At 38.0% G+C, this 21,562-nt stretch overlaps 1 long non-coding RNA gene across 2 annotated transcripts in view; it reads left to right on the plus strand.

Moving 5' to 3' along the window:
• The window catches only part of LOC135412689 (uncharacterized), a 160,212-nt gene that overhangs the window by 73,380 nt on the left and 65,270 nt on the right, over window positions 1-21,562 (plus strand). Inside the window, exons 1-2 of one of the 2 annotated variants that reach the window (XR_010429891.1) lie at window positions 1,741-1,933; window positions 2,801-2,982. The exons of the other annotated variant lie outside the window; for it this stretch is intronic. This is a non-coding gene — a long non-coding RNA (uncharacterized LOC135412689). Of the gene's footprint in view, window positions 1-1,740; window positions 1,934-2,800; window positions 2,983-21,562 lie in introns of those variants that run through there. 2 annotated transcript variants of the gene reach the window in all.

Here is a 21,562-nt window from a genome sequence, read left to right on the forward strand (position 1 = left end):
GGACTGGAGATCATTTCAAGAAAACTGGCTTCTCAGGGAAAGTAGAATCTCAAATCTGTTACTACTGGTCAGAGCCCAAGAAATAAAACTTCCAATTCACAGGGGCAAAAGATCACACAATGCAGCTGTGCTTCAGGCAGCCATACCCAGCCTAAGCAATATTTCTACATGGTCCAGACCTTAACCCGGGCAAAGACCCCTCACAAGCATGGATCTGTGTTTGGGGTAGTTAGTCTCACTCATCTTAAGTATTTGGTGTGAAAAATCTGTAGCAGAGCTGTTTTTTTTTAATTGGGTGGAGTGGGAAAGGAAGGTGGCGTGTTCCCCATCTGAAATTTGTTATTGGAAATTATTTCTAGCATTTGAAAAATTATTTGAATAATATTTAGATAGTATTAATCACCCATTTCCATCAGCTATTGAAAAGGGCTCAGTGAAAATAATGTTTCATTTTTCAAACTTCTCTCCTGCTTGAAATAAAAATTGGATGTAGAGAAACCTTGAGTTTTTGAAAGCAATATAAAAACAATGGAGTCCTCCTGAAAAAAAAAAAAAAAAGAATGGAATTTGTTCAGTTCCTTTAGAAACCGAGGCTCTGCCTTCAGAGCTTTCTCAACAGTCTATATTTTTCCCAATCACTAGCAAAACAAGGGTAAAGTCTTTCCCAAGGGAAACTGCTTAAGCCTGTTGCAACGTCCGTGAGGAGTATGGGTGCTGGTGGAGAGTGATACAGGGAGGAACTGTGCTGTCAACAACAGGAAGCTGGTGAAAAACGAGCGGTGCCCCTGGGGAGGTGAATGCAGAGCAGATGGCTCTAATTGTGAGTCACACTGTGACAACCGACAAGAGAAATTCTGCACTCTTGACACTTTAAAGATACCAAAAATACCAGAGAGCACATTCCATGGCTTCTTGAAGACTTCCATATCGAGGTAGCTGGGGGGGGGGAGAGCTCCAACTCCTCCTGTTTCCATCACTGAACAGCCCATAAAATTTGCTGTTGATAAGCTTCCAAGCAGCCAAGCATTCTAATACTTAGATAAGTCACTAATGTTAATAAAACCACTGAAGAAATAAGAAGGAAGAGGTGCAAAGGGGATTCATGTGCAGGGCAGCACCAGTTGCTTTAGATACTGATCCTTTCAATTAGGGGTGGTTCTGGATAAGAAAGGGGAAAGTAACATCCTTGTTTATAAGCACTGTTAGATTTTGAAATATCTGCTTTTTTTTCTCTCTTTTTTTTTTTTTTTTTTTTTTTTTTTTTCCTTTTTCCATCCAGAATGACTGCAAGCATTTCTTGATATATTTCAATTATTGTCCGGATACAGGGTTGCAGATTTATATTGTGCTTCTTTAGTGGAGTTACAAAAAGTCAAGACCAGAAACCATTCACAGTTGCTTGCCAATTTTTTATTTTGGGATGAATGCCTGGCTTGGGTGGGTCTGCAGATGTCAACAGAGCTACCCCAGAAATATGTTTTATTTGCAGTATTTTCTTGCTTGATGCAACTGCTTTGCTACCAGTAGTTTAGTACCAGATTATCACTTGAGCATGGCCTGGTTATTTTGCACGCACCCTAATAACATCAATCAGCTCCTTTACTTGGAACTCTGTGACCATTGATATCTGGCTGAGGCACTATTGTTGTTTTTCTTCTGGTCCCATGCAAAAATGTTCCCTGGATATTTGGGGAGGTGTGTGTGTGTGAATTTCATAGTGTTAGAAATATTTTTGGGAGTGTCTCATTCTGACTGGATTCAGATATCTGATATTTTGGCAGTTTCTACTATTTTCCAGATTGTTGATATTTGTGAAAGCTGCTAACAATGGAAAAGTGCATCTGGACACTTGGGAAGGAACAACACTGCACAACTGTTCCTCCTGCAGCTGTCAGGCTGCAGCTCAGGGGTGCAATTTCAAAGCTGGTAGTGGGTAAGTGCTCGTGCAGTGAGGTGGTGGGTTTGCTCAGGGAGGTCGCACAGTGCAGCACTTCTCAGTTCATTTCAGTATTTCTGAGTTGGAGCTATCTTTATCATTTTCTTTTATTGTTATTTTGGTTTATGTTGCACCAGTTAAGTGGCTCTGTAACTTGCAGTACCTGTGGTAGTTGTGTCATGTCACACTGCATCCTCTGGAAATCCCACCAAGCAGCCTTCTCCTCAGTTCTGCAGTGTTACACTGCTGAGGTTACACCAGTGGGTCCTTCTTTGGTCCAATTCTCTCATGTCACCAATGCAGCTTGAGATGAGGCTAAATTAAGTCCTTGGGTATTTCAGAACAAGACTTTGCAACTGCTGTGCCAGACTGACACTTGACCTATTTGCTAGCAGATATTTTATTAATCTTCTGCTGTTATTGCCATTTTTAAGATGAAGTTACTGTGTGAAAAGCCCAGGATTTACACTAATTCGAATTAAACTACTGAAATACTTGTGTAGTTCACACTTAAGAATTTTTAAGTTATGTAACACCCGTATACACTGGGTTGCATTTACTAAAATCATGAACTTTTTTTGTATCCAAATCACAAAGATCTATGCAGATACACACATATGAGTCTCCTAAGACATGCAAAGCCCTGCCATCATTTTGTGGTATCACCACTGCCAGAGAAACCTACTGCAATGCAAAGCCAAGGAGCAGGACTCATGTGTGATGTGAATTTCAAAGTTTGTCTCTTGTGGTGTTACTTTTTCCTGCTGGTGGTAGTAGAGAAGAAGAGGAGTAAGCACCATGTCATCTCTTTTCTTGAATCCTTGGCAGGGATTTTGAGACCACAACTCTTCTCTCCTTTTAAAGGCTTTCCCTTGGAGAAGTTGCATGACACGGTGGAATGTCTTTCTTCTTTATATCTGTGTTGGCTAAAGGAAGACAGAGGAGCTTGAAAAGGCTCGCCCTCCTCAAGGAACGCTATCTGATTTGTAAGCATTCCTAGAGGTTAAGGCTGGTGACTATCAAGAAAGCAAATACTTCACGCAAGGGTAAGTCCTCTAATTGTGTTTGTGTTGAATAGCTGCCAGATCCCCATGTCAGGATGTCTGCAGTCACGGCTCTGATCTCACCATTCCTTCCTCGGCTGTTGCACAATTGTGTTGCATGTTTGTGGTAGGGGAGAAAGTTGGAGAGCTGGGCTATGAAACCATCTCAGGGAAGGAAGCCATGTTTTATTTTAGTTGCTTGGTTTGGATAAAAGCCTGTAGGAGATTGAATAACATAAAAAACCCCATAATGTGGCCCATTCATGGAAAACAAACCTGGTCTTCTCTACAGATATGTGAAATATGAGGCTTGATAGCCAGGTTGGAAAAGGAAATGCCTGTTTGCTGGTGTAGTAGAAATCCTAATGAACATATGTGATAAGACATTACTTGTTCTACCTGGACTCTCACCTGCAGTTGCAAGATCTGTTGGGCTCAGGCTTGGTGATGTAATGAGGGAACTTTTGGAAAACTGGTTGGAAATCTGCATCTCTGAATACTCACTTCAAGGATCTGTTGTGGCAGAGAAGTGAGACAGAACAATGACAAATAACAGGTTGTGAAAGAGGAAAGAAACCCAAAGGTACTGCAGGCAACAAGCTTAGCAGTGGAGAGAGAAGGAAAGAACATCATAATTCCTTCCAGCCACAGCAGAAGAGTTTTGGGGACTCTCAGAACAAGCAGGGATTGAAATCCACTCGGGTTACACAAATACTCAGTCCTGAAAGAAGACAGCAGTTGCCTTAGCCACAGAAATATTGAGTAAAAGTAATATCCTGATCAGTCTCAGCACCATAAATCTTTCTTAGATGATAAAGTTGTGCATTGCTCAAGCTTGGTTAGAACAAAGTAAATGTCACAGAGGTCTAATTTTAATATTGAAAAATAGTAAGAGGTTGGGTTAATCTTTGACCATCATGTCATCTCACATAATAAAATCTGGGGAGCTGTTAGCAGTGCTCCAGGAGGATGTCAGTTCCACTTCCTAAACCAGGAAGGGGAGAATTATCCAGAGCAATAAAGAGCTTGTACAAATAATACTAGGGAAATCAGAAGTTAATCAGAATACCAACTCAATCTAATCAGTGAGAATAGCTCCCTGCCAACTGCTCTGTTACCTGAAACAGGGGTCAACTGATAAATATCAGCCAGTCCTCTCATTAAAAAAACACAACTAACAAACCCCCTTCATCTCCAAATCTCAAATTCCATCATTCCCGATAAGCAGTAACCAGTTCCTCATCTCTCATTTGCAGTTCATATCCTAAGCTACACAGATTTGCTGTTAGAGATAAGGATTTGAAAAAGCAAAGTGATATTAATACACATGTTGCAACCTGTGAGCCTCTCCAAGGCTGCCGTGCCCGGCATTGGGAACAGAGGTGGTCAGTGAGTCTGCACAGGGACTTGGGATCTGGCCACGTGCCGTTTGTTTAACATTAGCCTGGGTGTTCAAGGAAAACAGTATGAGACATCTGAATGGAGAAACAGATGATTGACCAAAGAGGGAGCAACGAAGGAAGAACAGGAGCGAGAAGGACTCACTGTGTGTCCATGGGCTGCTTCTAGAGCTGGCAGAGAATGTCTGCCAGCTGAAGGGGGAAGAAGGAGAGGGATCTGTAACCCCAGGCTTATGAAAGATGTCCCCCAACTGCCATCAAACCATATGAATTACCTTTGGATTCTCATCCCGTGCTCACCACTGTGATGAACTTGTCATAGTTCCAGCCAAGGCAGTATTTTCTACCTTTCCCTTTTACCACAGGTGAGATTTTGCTTCCTAAAACCCAGGTAACACCGATCAAAAGAGGCAGTCAGCAACAGATGGTTCCCAAATCAGTATTCTGAGGCTCGAGTCAAACGTTCCTCTTCAGCCATTTTGTGCAATGTTTTTCTGAACTTTTGTGAAGGCACAGAAATTGCCTTTTTTTTGCTTTTCTTGGTAACTGAGAGAAATAATGGATGAGTCAGCTGCACCATAATGCAGAATTCTTCTCTACAACAGGTTAGAGGCTTTCCAGAGAAAATTGTTCTTTTCTGTTCTGCCGACTTTGTTTCCTCATGTGTTTTAGATTTACAGATAAACCAGTCAAAACTAATCAAAAGCAAAACAGAACACAACCAATACAAAATCCCCCAACATACTTTTAAAGGTCACTGATGTAACTATATTTAGTTTTAATATTTTTTTAATTCCAGTGTGTAGTGAATAAGCAAACCAAGGTTTTCTTAGCTTGTTTTCTTGACTTCAGATTTAGCTAAAGTCAAATATTATGACCTGTAATAATCTGAGAACAATATGTCTTTTTTTTACACTCAAATTGCTATTCACTGTCACTTTGCCTGTTAAGGGAAAAAATAAAGCCTGTTTCAGTGAGCCACAGGTAAATTAAATTTAACTCAATTCTATGATTGAGGGCAGAGGTCTTGGAGACAAGCTGCCTGTAACAGGTTATATATGCTTATATTTATGGGAAGTCTACACTCAAATTAGAAATAAGTCAAAATGATTTCAGTGAAACATTTTTGTCATTTTTGTCAAAGTGAAAAATAAAGAGAAACCTATAAAATGGATTCATTTACATGATTATTTGTGGAAAATAGATTTATTATTTCACATTATGTTTCTCTGTGAGCTATCATTCATTTGCTTTTCCAAGGACATGCTCTCCTTCCATTATTTACTTTTAATTTCAAAGGGGGAAATAATAGGGTGAGGGGTTTTGGATTATTGTTTCATTTGAAATGCCTGGACAGTAAAGAAATAGTATATTCTGTGGATCCTTTAAAAGCCAACACCTGCTATTGAAGGGGAAATAATTTCCCCCCTCTCCTCATCCTCCCCCTAAAAAAAGAAGAGAAAGAAAAAGAGAACAGGTGCACTTAGTGGGCCAGGTTAAAGTATGACGGGAGATTTTCGAAGCCACAGACGAATTTAGCTGCACCACTTCCGAGGAATATAAATAATTGTTGTTTACTTTGGTTTTCTGAAGTTTGAAATTATCCTCTCCAAGGTAGGCTTTGGGGGGAAGTCCACTTGAAATAATTGTAGACATTTGAAATTAACATGTCACTGCCACCTCATATGACAAGTGTAAATGCCACTCATTCATACACAGATTTTCCACAGACTACCAGAATGCCAGAGAATAGTACCAAGCATTGCCAGTGAAAAGCAGGAGTAGCCTTGCCTTACATCTCCACTTGCTTTTTCACTACTTTTTCCAAGTTGTCTTTGAGTGGGGAACAAGGTCTGGGCATTTGGCCCAGGCAGGCAACACTATCTCTATTTTTTTAACTCTAGTTTTAAGAGAACCTTTCCTCCTACCTATACTTCCTCTTGCATTTGTTTATCTAGAATTGTTCTGGAAAATAATGAGTTTATAAAAATGTAACACTGTGTCTTGAGTCTATGAAATTAATACATTATTAGATAAAAAGTCTTTCAATCATACCACTACTCCAAATATATACATACACTGAGACACATATGTTGAATCTATTAAAAAACAACTTTCAAGAAGCTTTGGAATTACACAAAAAATAGACAATGCTGTACAAATAAACCACCATCTGCCTTATTAATGGATAACTCTTGCTCATCTCTGGGCCTAAATCACGTGTTGTGCTGGTCAAAACACACACCAAATGAATTTAGACACGTTATATCTGTGATCTTATTCTAGAACCTTAGTTCTTTATAAGGTCCACCATTTTGTAAGGCCACTGTGGACAGTCAATGAAAACTGTTCATTGAAGTGAGTAAGGCTTATCCTAATTTCCATAAGGAAGCTTTTTTCCCTCATGCATTCTAACCTTAGTAGACTATCGTCTTCCTTTATATTCAGTATTTAAAAATTGTTTTGGCAAAGTGCCTGTGTAGTGAGAAATGCAAGCTGCCTTTATTGGACTGTTTTGTTCTTGTTTTTATTTTTCATTAAATACCTCTCATGTTTTTTCCTTACAGTGACCCACTGCAGGTAAATTCAAAGTAAGAACCATGTTATTTCTTTTGTTCCAATGACTCACTCCAGTAAGGAACAGATTCTGTTGTGTTAAGTTGTTGCTTCTAGGATAATATCATACACTTCATTCCAACATAATAATAGTTTTTAATTGGAAGTCATAGAAAAACAGAATGATTGAGAATAACCCATAAGTGATTGAGTGAGCTACATGTAGAATCATCCTCAGGTCTGGATTCGTCTGTCTGTCTTTTCTACAGATTGGGAGAATTTTCTTTCCCCCCTTTTTTTGTTTTCTTTCTTTCTTTCTTTCTTTCTTTTTTTTTTTTATTTTTTTAAGGCAGTTCTTAATGCTTGAACAAATCCCTTTTTCTTCCCTTCGGTAATGTGGTTAACTGTCTGGAATGTGAGCCACTGGAAATTCTTCCCCACAGAAGAATCTCCATTAAGCTTTCAAACAGAGTTACTTCATCCCCACAGCTGCATGGATAGAAGTCTTTCTACTGCCTAAATACTTACTGTATATGTCATCCTTAAATTTAATTATTTTTTTTTCCCCAGCCAGAGCTTTAGGAGCAGGTGCTAGCCTTTTGCTTCCTTTCTGCTTCCTCTGTGGGGAACGGGCTGGAAAGAGCCAACTAATTAGAAAATTCTACAGGGAAATTAATTCTGCAAACAGCTGAGGAATGGCATTTCAGTATAATGCTCACTTTGTCTGTCAGCAGAGCACTGGTTGGCTTCACAAGTGGCAGCTCTCCCAGATGTTACACATGTTGTGATGAGACCAGAACTGCATCATATGTTGCCCGTTTACTAAGAGACATGGTGCTCTGGAAGAGTAAATACACTAAAACTAACTCTGGGACATGCTATGTTGCTGTCACAAGGCAGCTGCGTGGTTTTTTTACATATGCTTGAAGTGTAGCAATGAACCAAATCATTTTTAGTGAGCTTAGTTCCGAGTGCTGCCTTTGCTTTCATGTAGGGCTGAGGTGTGGGGGAGGAGGGTGAGAGGAGACATGCTAAACTACTCAGTGTGAAGGGCTGTGCATTGTACACTTGGAAAAATGTGTGCAGATCTTTAACATGTCTGAGCAAAGCCCTCATATAAGCAGTTGGCTGGTCACGTGCATGTGAGAATAGTGAGATCTGCATCCACAGGCTTCCGTGTTCGGAGGCAGTGGTGACTGGAAAATGCAGAGACAGGCTCGGAAGGAGCCTGTTGTGAGATGTTTATGGAAACAGCACCTAGTGAAGATGATGACACTGCTCATTTCTCAGAGATCTCACCAGTACCAGTTTTGTCATCTTAGTACTTTTTACTTGTGGGCTAAAGCCCATTCAGCCACTCACGTTACTTTCAGTGATGTGCCAGGTTCTCAGCTCGCTTCTTACGACAGATCTTTGTGACCCTCAAGCCCAGAACAGCACAAAACCCCCAGTCCTCCTCCCAGCCACATTGCTTAGCTGTTCCTTCTAGAGCCCCCAAATTTTCCTTGAGCTATTCATAACCTGAGGTAACCCTCAGTTGCAGGTTTCTCCTGCACATTGCTCCCAAACTGGCTTGGCATTCTTTGCTTCTGTCCTGCCAGGAGATTGGCCCTGGGCTTCATTTTAGTGTTCAGCTATGCACGAGTGGTGCTCAGACTCCAGATGTCTGAGAATTGGCCCTGGGTTTAACATAGGAAGAGAGACTTGTGAGTGCCCATTGAGTAATATAGAGCTGCTTTTCTTATCTCTTTGGTCCCAACATGATGTTGAAGTTCGCAGTGCTCTGAATACCTCTTTGTGTGGCAGCTGGTTCATTTGTTAGATGTCTTACTCTCCCTCAGTGGGTCTTGTATTCTTGAGTTCTCTTTTGCACTCTCTATCTCTGTCATTAGTATCTGAATGCTTTTTCTTCCCAAGTCTCCTAAGAATTCATTTGTCATACCTAAGAATGTAAAAAAAAAGAACATTCACGGAAGTCCCATGGAGATACGTCATTTTTCTGCAGCTGAAGGTTTTCCAATGCGTTTTCCTTTTTATCATATTTGCTTGACTGTAACAGGACTCAGGTTTTTTTCTTTTTCTTTCCCCCCTCCCCCCTTTCCATTTTCCTGTACTTCACAAATGCAACAATATTCTATATTCTATCTCACTCAAAAATCTCATCACTCCTTATTTTTTTGTCTGTTCTTTCCAGCATAATTACATTGCTTAATACATTGCACAGTGTTGGGTTCAAGGACTGTTTTTGATGATGAACTGTCCATATCCTATTACCAGTGCACTGTTAACATGCAGATGTTGTTTAAGAATTAGTTGGTTATGAGCTTTATTTAAATTAAAAAATTGACATTTTTGCTATGCTCATATTGATGTGTGATCATCTTCCAGCATTAAACATTAACTAAAGGGCCTTGATTTTGAAAAAGTCCTTTTCAGAGATGAAGAGCATGCTTTCAGGAGAAAATAATAGCATTCCATTCTTTGTCTTTAATAAAAATCAAGCCAGTTTCTATACTTTCTAAATTTACCTTACCTGATAGAAATTACAGGTTTCCTAATGAGATATAATTGCTTAAGAAACCATTGAAATTAAATCCCAGCTAAATATTAACACCTTCTCCTTATCTAATTCATAATTTAAAAAAATTCTGTGCATGTTTTAATTAATTTCTGTTGTTGCATACATTAACAAATTGGAAGGACTAAAAAGCATCTCTCTCCAAAGTGCATGGACTCTTGAATGTAAAGAACTTGATTCTAAAGTCTCTTTGAGTTAGAGAGGGCCTAATGTCACATAGAGAAGATTTATTGTGCTGTCACATATTCTGAATTAATTGACTTTTTAATTTTCGGGTCCTGAATGCATCACTGCTTGGCAGTTTTCCAAGGGGCATTGTGATATAACTGATGCATTTATTATGGAAGTTTGTCAAATGGTCTATGCTTAACATGAAGACCTGTTTGCATTTAAAATAAGAACACAATTAAATTATTAAATATCATTATCACATATTCTTGCCAGAATTACATTTTTTATTATGGAGTGCTTAATAATTGCAAGAACACTGTCAGCTGAAATTTTTAAAGTGGTTGTCAAACAGGAAAGAAAATGGAAAATGGGAAATAAAATGTGCTATTTATTGCAGGTAAATGTGTAGCTTTATATACTCCCTAGATAAAAGTTCTTAGTGATTTAATTTTCTGTATATTGTCATCCAGATGTTCAAAACACTGACCCAGCTGGTATGGAAATTTCATTTTTTCCAACTCAAGATAATGAATCATAAAATAAAAAAAAATCATAAAATATCTCCATATTGCATCCATGGAGATTCGCTAGGATGATTTGCACTAAATGGATTTTTTACATGGGATAAATTTCTTTTCCAAAGTTCTGCAAGAGTCAAGATAATATCCAAACGTGTTTAGGAGCCAAAAAGTGTAAGTGAAGGAGAAAGACGTGTGTGTGGAAGTTGTTGAATAATTGCACTGTTTGTTTAATGATACAACTGTTGAATCCTATGAGTGCTCCTGGAGAGAACAACAGTTAGAGCAGCATGGATAAGGATGTGTTTATGTGATGTGATGTGATGTGATGTGTGAAGATCAGGAGGGGTCAAGCTAGAAGGAAGAGAAGTCCTTGGTTTTGGGGCATGGGGGTGTGTGTGTATGTAAGGAGGCCAGGGCAGCTAGGTGATTTGGGCATCGAATTTAAAAAACCCTTAAAATTAATTAAAATGTTTCATTATGTTGTAAACACCACACATATTTCCTTTGGGGTAAAGTGAAATGCTTTTTTTTGCCTTTGTATGTTCAAGAGGACTGAATTTCTGTTCAGTTTCAAGAGATCTTCCCTTTTGCAAATCGAAATTCTATTTCGAAATGGTAATGCTGGCTTAAGATATCAAAACTTTGCTTTGAAGTGCAAATAGGCAAATAAATAAAAGTAGTTCACTTACCCATTTTGGGAACAAAGCTACTCACTCTGATCAAAGCTGATCAAAGCTGATCAGAGTTTGCAAAGGGTTTTAGTATGTCCAAGATTTCATTTCCTAATTAGTTTTGTATTCATCAAGAAATTTCATTCATCACTAGCTATAATGTTTCTGTTCACAAGATTTTTTTATGTGTGTTTACCACACTTTGCAAGAGTTAATAAATAAAACCAAATTGATTTATGACTTGTTTTGCTTGGACAAGTTTATGAATAGCAATGGTGTACATGTTTTTTAATTAAATTCTTTCTTTCCTCCAAAACAAATTGAGAATTTTGTTCAGAAAATGTGCTCACACCTTGTGTTATTATGAATACTCTTGAGATAAACTTGCATCTGGGGTAGATATTTAGAAGAATGGTTTCCAAAGTCTGGAATGGAAACTTTTAAACTTTCATGCTGTCCTTAAATTTTAATATATGCCTGGCTTGATATTGCATTGCAATATTTACATAAATTCTATATTTTGCATAACAGATGTGCCTCAGCAAAATGTGAGCCTTTTTCTTAATAAATTTTTGCAGCAGCTGCAGATAACATCCCTTGTTGAATTTCTAGATTGTTCACTAAGGTCAACATCCATAAAGCATTTTGTCTACTACACTTTATCTTCTCTAAAAATGTGAGTGTTATTCTTTTTTCTGAAATCCCATCAATTTGTTACTTGTAGGCATGGCCTGGAAAGGAAGGAAGGATAAGGAGACAGTGGGAGTGAATCAATATTTTATTGCAGTGACACTCTGGTGTTATTCCAGGCAGGCAGTTTTACTTATAACCTATGACTGCAGTGCTGTCCATCCCAGTTGCTCTGAAATGAAAGGCTACATCTTTGCTGCTCGTTCATGTGTTGTAGCACAGATGAGAAAACAGGTAGATATTTATGCCAGCTTTATTCTCTGACTAAAGAATTTGACAGTTTAAAGCTGTGCCACCTTCCCCAAAGGCCAGGAATTTGATAAATGGACCTGTGTCCATTGTGCTTATCAACAATATCCAGAAATACAAGAACCTAATTGTGCTAAGGATTAATCTAAGGGTGTTATTTAAACACCTGTATTTTGTGGTCAGAAAACCACTCTGTTAAACTCATCTGAGGGCCTGCTGTTGCCATAAGAGGAGTGTGTTGGAGTGGCTAAAGGGGACCAGGTCATATCCCTCAAGACTGAAAGAAAAAAAGTCATGGCATGTGAGTAAAAAACCAGAGATTTCCAGAAAGGACCATGATTCTTTTGCCATCAGTCAATAATCTTTTTGCTGTTGACACCCACGAAGTTAGGCCAGTATTGATTGCTTCTGAAATCCCACCCTTATTACCAGCCTTCTTAAGTGTTAACCTGTTTGCCTTCTTTCCAAATGTTGGGAAAATCCCTGAAATTTCTGACCCTCAACCCCACTGAAAACAAAACAAAAAAAGGTTATTTCATGGTTTTTTATTTGATATTTTTTTTTATTTGGTGGTTTGGGGATTTTTTTGGTAAGCCCTCTAGAAAAAAAATGCAGTGGAAATCAGATGAACATTAAGTGATTTTTGACACATTTGGCAAATGGTAGTGTTTTTAAGAAGTCTGCTCAGAAAACCTCTTGTGTAAGCATCCACTTTCTCAGTTTGAGTAAGAGGATTTCTTGCCAGAAAGTGGAAAAAGAAAGATCACCAGTTGGTGATTCATCCTTTCCACTTGTATTTTCTTTGCCTATGAGTCCCAAAGTGTTTGGTGGAAATGGCAATGTTGTTGTATTTTTACAACTAAAGCACAGGAGATTAAAGTGAAGATATGAAAACATGAATGCTTGAAAAGTTACATTCCTGGAAAAGAGAGGCACAGATGAGCTGTCAGAGAAAGCTGATGCTCAGAAGTACACTAAGAACTTTCAGAGGCTTGGCATTAATGGAAAACAAAATACTTATTTAGTAGCCTAAGTTATACACTAAGTGACAGCCCTAAACTTTCATAACATTTTAGGAAAAGAGCAGGAAAAAGAATGTAAAATGTTCATAATTATCTATACTAAATGCTAGACTGTATATTATATCCCTTGTCTCTAATGTTGGAAAAAAACCCTATATGGTCTGAATTATTATAATTAAAAAAAAAGCATAATCTGCAAGAAATTTTTATGTGTTGAGTTGTTTTTTAGCTGGGTTGTTTATGAAGCATTAAAAAAAGCTGCAAGTCTCACATTTTGCTTTACACAATCAATGTTTAATGACTGACTAAATACTTGTCATTCTGTTCCATTCATAAGATTATGCCATATACAGTCATGTGGGGTTTGTCCAGAAGTTGACATGTCCTTTCATTGCTAAAAAATTGGGTTTGGAATGGAATGGAGTCGAGTACAGGAAGGAAATGATTATGGAAACTGTAAGAATTTGAGACCTCAGCTATCTTCAGACACAACAAAACATTTCCTCCTGTTATCAGAAAGTATGTAATTACTGATCTGACAAAAAAATGCCAAGAAATATTTCAAGAAGGTATTTGGCTTCTGAAAGGTAATTCTGCCATCTGAGTCAGACATAAGCAGAGCATCACGTTGTGATATTTTTTTCTTATATGAAGAGAAGTAAAAGGGGTAAATATTTGGACTTCAGGCTTTTACTGCCTGTCTCAAGGGACTCTACTGAATGTCTTTACACCCTCAAAAGATCCTTTATTAGAAGAAAGATAAACTCCAAAGAACACTGGTAAACTAATTTTTTTTATTTAAGTGGATAAGGTTGTGATGGATACACCTGATTACATTATCAGAGTCTAGGAATTTTAAGATAAACTCAGGCTCCAGAAAAATTCAAGCTATTCACAAGTCAAAATAATTTTCAAATACATCATGTGAAAGACAAATAGAACTACAAATGTGATGCTGATGTAAAGAATTTTCCAAGTTAGTTGGAGAAATTTAAGTGTGGCATTGATTGCTTGTGTTTAACCTTCACACAATAACAATGTTGCTTTCAGCTGGAAATGATGAAGTCATGCATAAAAAACATTTGCATATCTAAAACATATTCACAGACTTTAAGCCATTTCAAATAAAACCATTTTCAAATAAAATTTTGATTCTTGTCCTATATACTGATAAGACATTTTTATTCTGTTAAAATTATATATTTTAGGCAAGAATATAAAAAAAAAGCAGTATTCTTTTGCTAGTGTGACAGAGCAAACATAAATAAAAATATAGAATATTTACTGCACAAAAGAAGAAAATGTGTTGGGCATGGATAGTAGCTATTGAGAAAATGTTAGCATGGGAAAAAGCTAAGAAATGTTAAGCATATTGGCTATTCTTAATTGAGTTTTCACTGGAAACCACCTCTTTTCAGGATAGGGCTGGTTGTTATTCGTACCTGCACTCTCATATCTTAAAATGATCTTAAAGAATGTTAAGTGTAAGCCAATTCTAATTAACTACTATTTAATCAGTTAATATTTGAGGCTAAATCTGCAGAGAGCACAATGCTGGCTAGCACAACACCTAACTCTAAGGCATCCTGCCAGCTAGCAGGAATTCTTGCTCCAAGATTAGGCACATCTCTTCCTTAATGAATGGAGGGGAAGAGCTAAGTCAGCTCAGAGTAATGTCACTGGAGAGCAGCGGGCTGAACTCTTCCAGAGAAAAGCAGTGAGATGTCAGCTGTATCCCTGAGTAAGGCATTTGACTCTACTTGGGTTTCTCCACTGTGAATCTGCTCTTTCAATTAAACATCTCTAAATTGGCTAAAGGAAATCCCAGCCCAATATTTAAAGCATTCACCTGTGGACCTGCTTTCAAAAGCCATTCTGCTTTAGCTTGAAAACACATTTATTTGTCTTCCAGTTTTTTTTTTTACTGAATTTTAAAACTTAGTATATATTGCATATTTTGAGGGATGGGGAGGAGAGTGTGATTGATCAATTAATTTGATATGTAGAAATTCCTTGGCCGAGGAAAGAATTGCTCCAGGTGCAACAAATACTTATGCAGAAAAGTGCTTCAGCAGGAGAGTCTGGTACCTGATAGTCATAAACTGCCAGGATTACTGTACCAATCAAGCAAACCAGTGCAATCAGTATTCAAACACAGTCACATAAATATGGAAACAGAATATTCAGCCAGAAACCTATAATTATAACATTTCTTCATGTTTACCACAAAGTAAACTGTCTCAGTATATAGAAAAAAATAACAATAAGTACTTCTGCCTTTTCAGAGCTGTTTTTGTAAATTCTGAAAAATCATGAAAGATACCACTGCATGAGGCAAAAAGCTTTATTAAGATGAATAAAAGGAAAAAGGTAAACTTAGCAAAATGCTTTACTCTGCATTGTTAAGGGAAGCACAGAGAAAGCCACATGTGCAAAATGGCAGAGATTGTTTTGTCTGTCCCTGCCATGAGTTGAACTGTAACCACCCAGCAGAGTGAGGAATTGCTGCTCAACCAAGCACATATCACATGGAGAGGTAGCACTCTCCTGTTATTTCACGACAGAGTAAATAGTTTAATGTTTCTGTGAGCATGTGGCTGGAGGCGCACCCTGTTTATGACAGGCTACGGATGTCTGTGGAACGTTGCCCTGGAAGAATCTGCAATATTTCCAGCAGGAAAACCAAATGCTAAGCAGATGTATTTTCTTCCAGACCCAAACTGTTGGACTCTTCAGTTTTAGGTTCAAGCTGGCAGAAAACCTTCACTTCATTCAGTTTAACATTTTTAAGACAATGATCACAAAACAATAACTTTTCAGCCCTATTGACAAAGCCTGGAAGTCACTGAGTAGGTCATGCAGATCTGTGTTCCCCTGAGGGCACAGAAACTGCTCATTAAATCTGCTTGGTCTTCTCACTTATGCATTGAACTTAAAAAAATCAAAACAAAACAAGAAACCCAACCCCTAAAGGCAAGTAGCACTCCTGCCCAGAGAATGCTTAAAAGAGTTATTCCAACCTGATCTTTCTGCCACTTACCTTCTATGGGAGGAAATATTCATGGAGGAACAAACTGAAAAAGATCACAAAGATCATGCCACACAGATTTCCTGGTGTTATTCTATAGGGCAGAGGCAAAAGTTCTTTCCTCGAATTCCTGTCCCTGTGTAAACAGGGGGAAAAATACTGTCTTTTGTCAACATTTTGTTTTGCTCATTTGTCGTTATCTTCAAAACTATTCTATGAAGATGCAATTTATTAATCTTATGTTTGTTCAATAACAAAAATGATCCTTTGGGACCATATTTGTAGTATGTGCTGAAATGTATTGTTTGCTAAGTGGCCTTATCTATAATTCAGAGAGTCTTTGTGTGCTTTGGAAGACCATTTGGCAAACTCTACAAAAGGAAGTAATTTAGTTATTTGGCTGCATTAAAGATGAAATCAATTTAAGATGAATTAGGACTTTTAGAAAAATGATATGAAAAAAACCCTAATGGCCGAAGTTCTTGGCTTTGGAAAAGTAATTAGCCAGTATTGCAAGAGCCTTGGTGAACTTGCAGTAAGATGTGGATCTAGAAGAGTAGTTTAAGAAGGTGTTGCTCCCAGCTTCTCATTCCTATCTCTCAACCGGTTGTTACTTTCTCAAAAGTTTAGATATGCTGTGTACCCTGGTGAATGCTTCTAGCCTGTTTCAGTGGCAAAATAGATTAATATAAACCACTGTTTTAGATTATTCAGGGTACAGACTTCATTTCAGTTTGAGTCCCTGTCTCCTCCTCTTGTTGCTCCATGGCTGTAAAAATTTTGAGGGGATGTTGCAACCCAAGCACCCACATGAAGGCAAAGCTTCATCTGAGACTGACTTCAGTTCCAGAAGGTTCAGGTTCATAGCATGAACTCGGAGTCTGCTTATTGAGAATACATTGGTAAGTGAAGATACAGTTCACAACCACTTATTCTGAGTCATTTACAATCGAGTGATAAATCTGTGCAGTTTTACTTCCAGTTGAACAGGACACTGGATGTGCTAAACTGTTTAATGTATGTAACGTGATACTCTATGATAAAAATGATGCATTAGTGAGCTAAGTGACAAAAAAAAAAGGTGTCTAAAAAAGATGCTTAAGGAGAGGCCAAAAACATTTGCAGTTATTTTAATGATATCCAAATGCTGTTCCAACTAAAGATGTTAATAATTACAATGAGCAATAAAACTCCAGAAAGAGTTAAACTTACTGTCAGCCTTTATTCTGCTGCAGTGTTCTGTTTGACATAATTCCATAACCTCTTCCCTTCAATAAATGTCAACTACTTTGTTTTATTTTTTTAATGTCTTCAATGTCTTAGCTGTGAAGAGAGACAGAGCATGGAAATTGTCAGGGATATATCACGTTTTGCATTCACATGCTCATGGTTTTTGTTAGGGTGACTGTAAGGTCAGAGAAGATGCTGCAGGAAGACTTTCAAGTAACAATAAATATGGAAGTTGTTTCCAACTCAGTGTTTTGAAAAGCTTTAATCAAAAGGCCTCACTATGATCAACTCTGGTAGAGGAATAAAAGTAGTATTTCCACAATAAGCATTTTCTTTTTGATGGTACCTTCTCTGAAAACCACCAGTGGGGAAGGGGCAGGATTTGATGACACCATAGATTTAAAAAACGCTATAAACTTATCTAAGAGCAGAAGATGATGCCAGTTTTTGAAGACTGACAATCACTGAAGAACTGCAGAGGCTGGATGGAAAACCTCCATTTCTTTCAATGAAAAGGTCTGTGATACAGCAGTATCTGACATGAGGGAGCAGCCTCAAAGACCTCTGAAGTTCTTTCCTCTCAAAAGTCCTTTAGAAGGCAGAATAACATGTAGAAACAAGACCTGTGTGGTAGCTCCCTGTCATCTACAGGGACCTCTCTGCCCACAACTGGCTTTCAGTGCTCCTCTCTGTACCTGGTTTCAGAGTCTGGGACTGGTCTTCTATTTGTCTGATACTGGAGACACATTTGTGGGCACAGGATTTGTAAATACTATAAAATGATCATAATGGCCTTATCCATCTCCTACCAAGAAATAAGGCACAGTAATAAACTTAATCCTCAACCCATCTTTAACAGTATTTCCAAAGGCTGTTTTAGAAAATATAAACAGTTTAAGGAATAGCCAGAAACCTAATCTGGTCAGCAATCACAGATTTTTCAGTTGTGTGTTGAAGACATAGCAACGTAAATTACCCTTGAAATGACTCTATTTCAAGTAATCCTCTTTTTCCGAGCTATATTTTTAGACAACTTCATGCTAGTACTACAAGAGCTTATTCCAGACAAGGACTTAGCTTGGGTTTATGTTAACATATAATTTGTAAAAGTTTGTAATAAACACTGAGACTGGCAGAAATTATGGGAAGGAAAACACTGCTACTAACTTTGGCTACTTGCTTTGATTCAGACCTCATTGTGTTATGTTTGTTATGTGAGCTTCAAAACTGCAGAGAAGTTCTGGATCATTGTGTCACCGAGACCAGAATTTCCAAAGCAGCCTCATCTTTTTAGAAACTCTCCTTTGATTGAGGATTTTGACTTCCAATATAAATATTCACCAGAGGCCTGATGCTTAGATGGGGAAGTAGACTAACAGGCTTTCATTCAGATAGGAAGAAATATGCAATGCATAATTCAAGACCTTAGGCCTGAGCTGGCATCCTGGAATACACCCACTGAAGCTGATGAAATTTTAGGATGTACAGGAAGTGCCAGCTGAAGTCTTACAAATAAACACTTGATGAATATTTATATAAATATGGTAAACAGAAAAGGAAAATACCAGTGTGCATGCTGGTGGTCAGTCCGAAATGACTACTCTTCTCAGCCTAGTTTTTGTATCCTTTAGAATAATAGGTCCATCATTATTTTTCCAATGCTTTTCAAACTTGTGGTAAGAGATAATTTCCCCTCTGTTAGTCACACAAACTAAAAGCAGCTCTGTAATCTCAGTTTAGCTGCATTTGGAAACTAGTCTTGTTTGTAAATGAAGGAAGAAAACCAGGCAGGAACTTATTTACCAGATGTCTCTGTAGAACCATTCAGTTTTTCCATGATCACACTTTTCTCCACACTGACCAGCTTCTCTGCACTGGAGAAAGTTTTTGACTTCTTCAAAATACCAGTTTATCATTGGTACAATTCAGGATGCATCAATGCCTTTGAAAGTGTGATTTAGAAACTACTGTGATGTTGCACTCTGTGTGTGTTTTATTATTTAAAACATGTAGTTGTTTTGGTCAAAATTGCTCATGACATTGTTTGAGACACTGAGCAAACTCATAATGGGAAAATCCATTGCTCTGAAGAGCCAACAATTTAAATAATTTAAAGCTATATTTCCTGTTATTCCAAAATGAAGCTTAATCTATTATTTAACTGTCCAGGAAGCTGCTGTACAAAGGTGTTGGGCAATCTTGAATTAAGTGGAAAAAAAGGTTGGTGGTATAAATTAAATAAATATTTCATTATAATCAATGATGGCATTTTAATAATTAGTGAGAAGTGTTTAGAGATTTTTCATAACATGGCATGTAAGCAGTGAAAACAAAAGGCTGATTATTCAGCACATAAAAGCCAATTTTAGAAGAATTAGCAGATGGAGAATGCCAGAGCCAGAGGAGAGTAAGTATTTTTTAAAAGCTGTATGATCATGTAATTAAATTGAATGGATTAAATATGAGAATTCACAAAAATTCAGGTGCATTTGGTTCCATTCTCATTGACACTGGAGAAATAATGACATTTCTGTTTCCCTAAATGTACATGTTTTTTTTTTTTTTGGAAAACCATTTATTAATGTTGGAATGAACGGCCTCACAACCATGTATTAAAACTACAATGACTTAAAATGATCAATTCCACACAAAAAAGTGTTTATGGGGACAAACCCAACAGCAGAAATTATTCCAAATTCCTGGAAAATTGTATTACCTTGTTAGCATTTGTTTCAGAAGCATGACCAAACCAGTAAAACAGAAGAGTGTCAGGATGTCAGGAAGAAGAATGAGAAGAAGAGTGGGAAGAAGAGGGAATGACTGATCTTTTCATTATTACGGAGCTTGACAAACCTGGAAATAGTTCCACCTTCTCCAAGTCATAATCTCGGAAGACTATATTCTCTTCTTAAAGAAACAAATTAATTTTAAAAGCCTTTAAAAACATCACCAAGGACTGTGTATGTCTAGATATGCCAACCAAACTGCTATTTCTTTGAGTTGTTTCAGCATCCTTGATGGATGAATCATCTCCATCATGTTTTTTTCAATAAAATAATTTATTTTTATACATGTTTTCTACCAAATGGATTGCCAGAGGGAGGCTATGTCACAAGCAGGGCCAGCTAGTGCTCGCCTGAAATATGCAGGATACACTTTGTGCTGGTACTTGCTTTGATTTGTTTCCTTACTAGATATAGAAATAGAACTAGCTGTAATCCACTTTCACACCTAAGGTCTGAATAACAGATAAATTGATACAGTCAGGAAAAATTAAGTGTCCAATAATCACGTGGAGTGTCTTTTCAAAAGGTAACTCTCGGGCTTTCCATTTTCCCAGAGGTGCCACACATACCTGTTGAACGTTTGTATCTTCTGCCACACCACTGGATATACAGCAGGCACTTGACTGGCTTTATTGAGATCACACAGTTGTTCTCTTTCCTCTTTTATGGTGGGTTCTTTTTCTGTGTTAAGTTCATATGTAAATGGGGCAGGCTTCATATAGTTTTAGAAGTATGTGCCCAGCCACACAGTCTCTAAGAAACGGTCAGTTTTCTTTTCATTTTTTATTGCTGTAGGTCTTTATTGGGTTGCATACCCTGCTCCTTACAAGCACCTTTCTGTCAGAGAAACAGAAGACAGCTTTCTTCTGCCATCCCACAAGGTCCTGCATGTGTCTCCTGAAGCCCACAGGAGCTCAGGAGTCTCAAAGGAGTCTCAAAGCAGTAACTCAGTCAAGTGCACAAGTTCCCCTCTGACCCCCGTGTTTCTTACACTGGTGTTGACAATCTTTTTGGGGAATTACAGTGAGGAGACTGGATGGCTCAAAATGTTATTGATGGACTGTTGAAGGTCTGGCTACAGTTTTTGTAGAGTCATGAGGGAATTGACTGTGCACTGTCTATTAATCATCTTGTGCATGAATCCCTCAGCTAACACTGAAAGTGTCAGCCCCCCATTAAGCCAATTTGGTCAAAGGCAGGCTGGTGGCAACTGAAAAATATGACCAGCTGAGTGCTGCATCCAGTGGTAGTTTGTGAAAATTGCTTTAGTGGCCTCAGACAAAATATCAGCATCTCCAAAAAATTCCTCAAAAGTAACTGCTAGCCAAAGGTTGAGGGACAACAGAGGGTTTAAAGACAGGAAGGGCGAACTTGGCTCTTCCCAAGTATTCTCTGTAAGCCAGCAATGAAATGCAAAGGGACACATTGATGTTAGCACCACCCAGGCTGTCAATAAAGAACTTCTGTCCTCAGAAATACCAAATCGAGTTCATATGAATTTCCCACTCTCCCAAAACCACTTTCCCACCAAGCAGAAGAGCTCACAAAACTGAAGAGCATTCCCTCCTTCTCACATCTCTGCAGTCTGTAAGCACTGTGCCTGTCAGAATGTTCCCAGGAGGTTTCCTTTACCATTGTGTCTCATCTCTGCAAGCAGCTGCTTCCTTTTTGCGTAAGAGTT

This window comes from Pseudopipra pipra, chromosome 4, assembly GCF_036250125.1.
Source record: "Pseudopipra pipra isolate bDixPip1 chromosome 4, bDixPip1.hap1, whole genome shotgun sequence".
NCBI classification, from domain to species: Eukaryota; Metazoa; Chordata; class Aves; order Passeriformes; family Pipridae; genus Pseudopipra; species Pseudopipra pipra.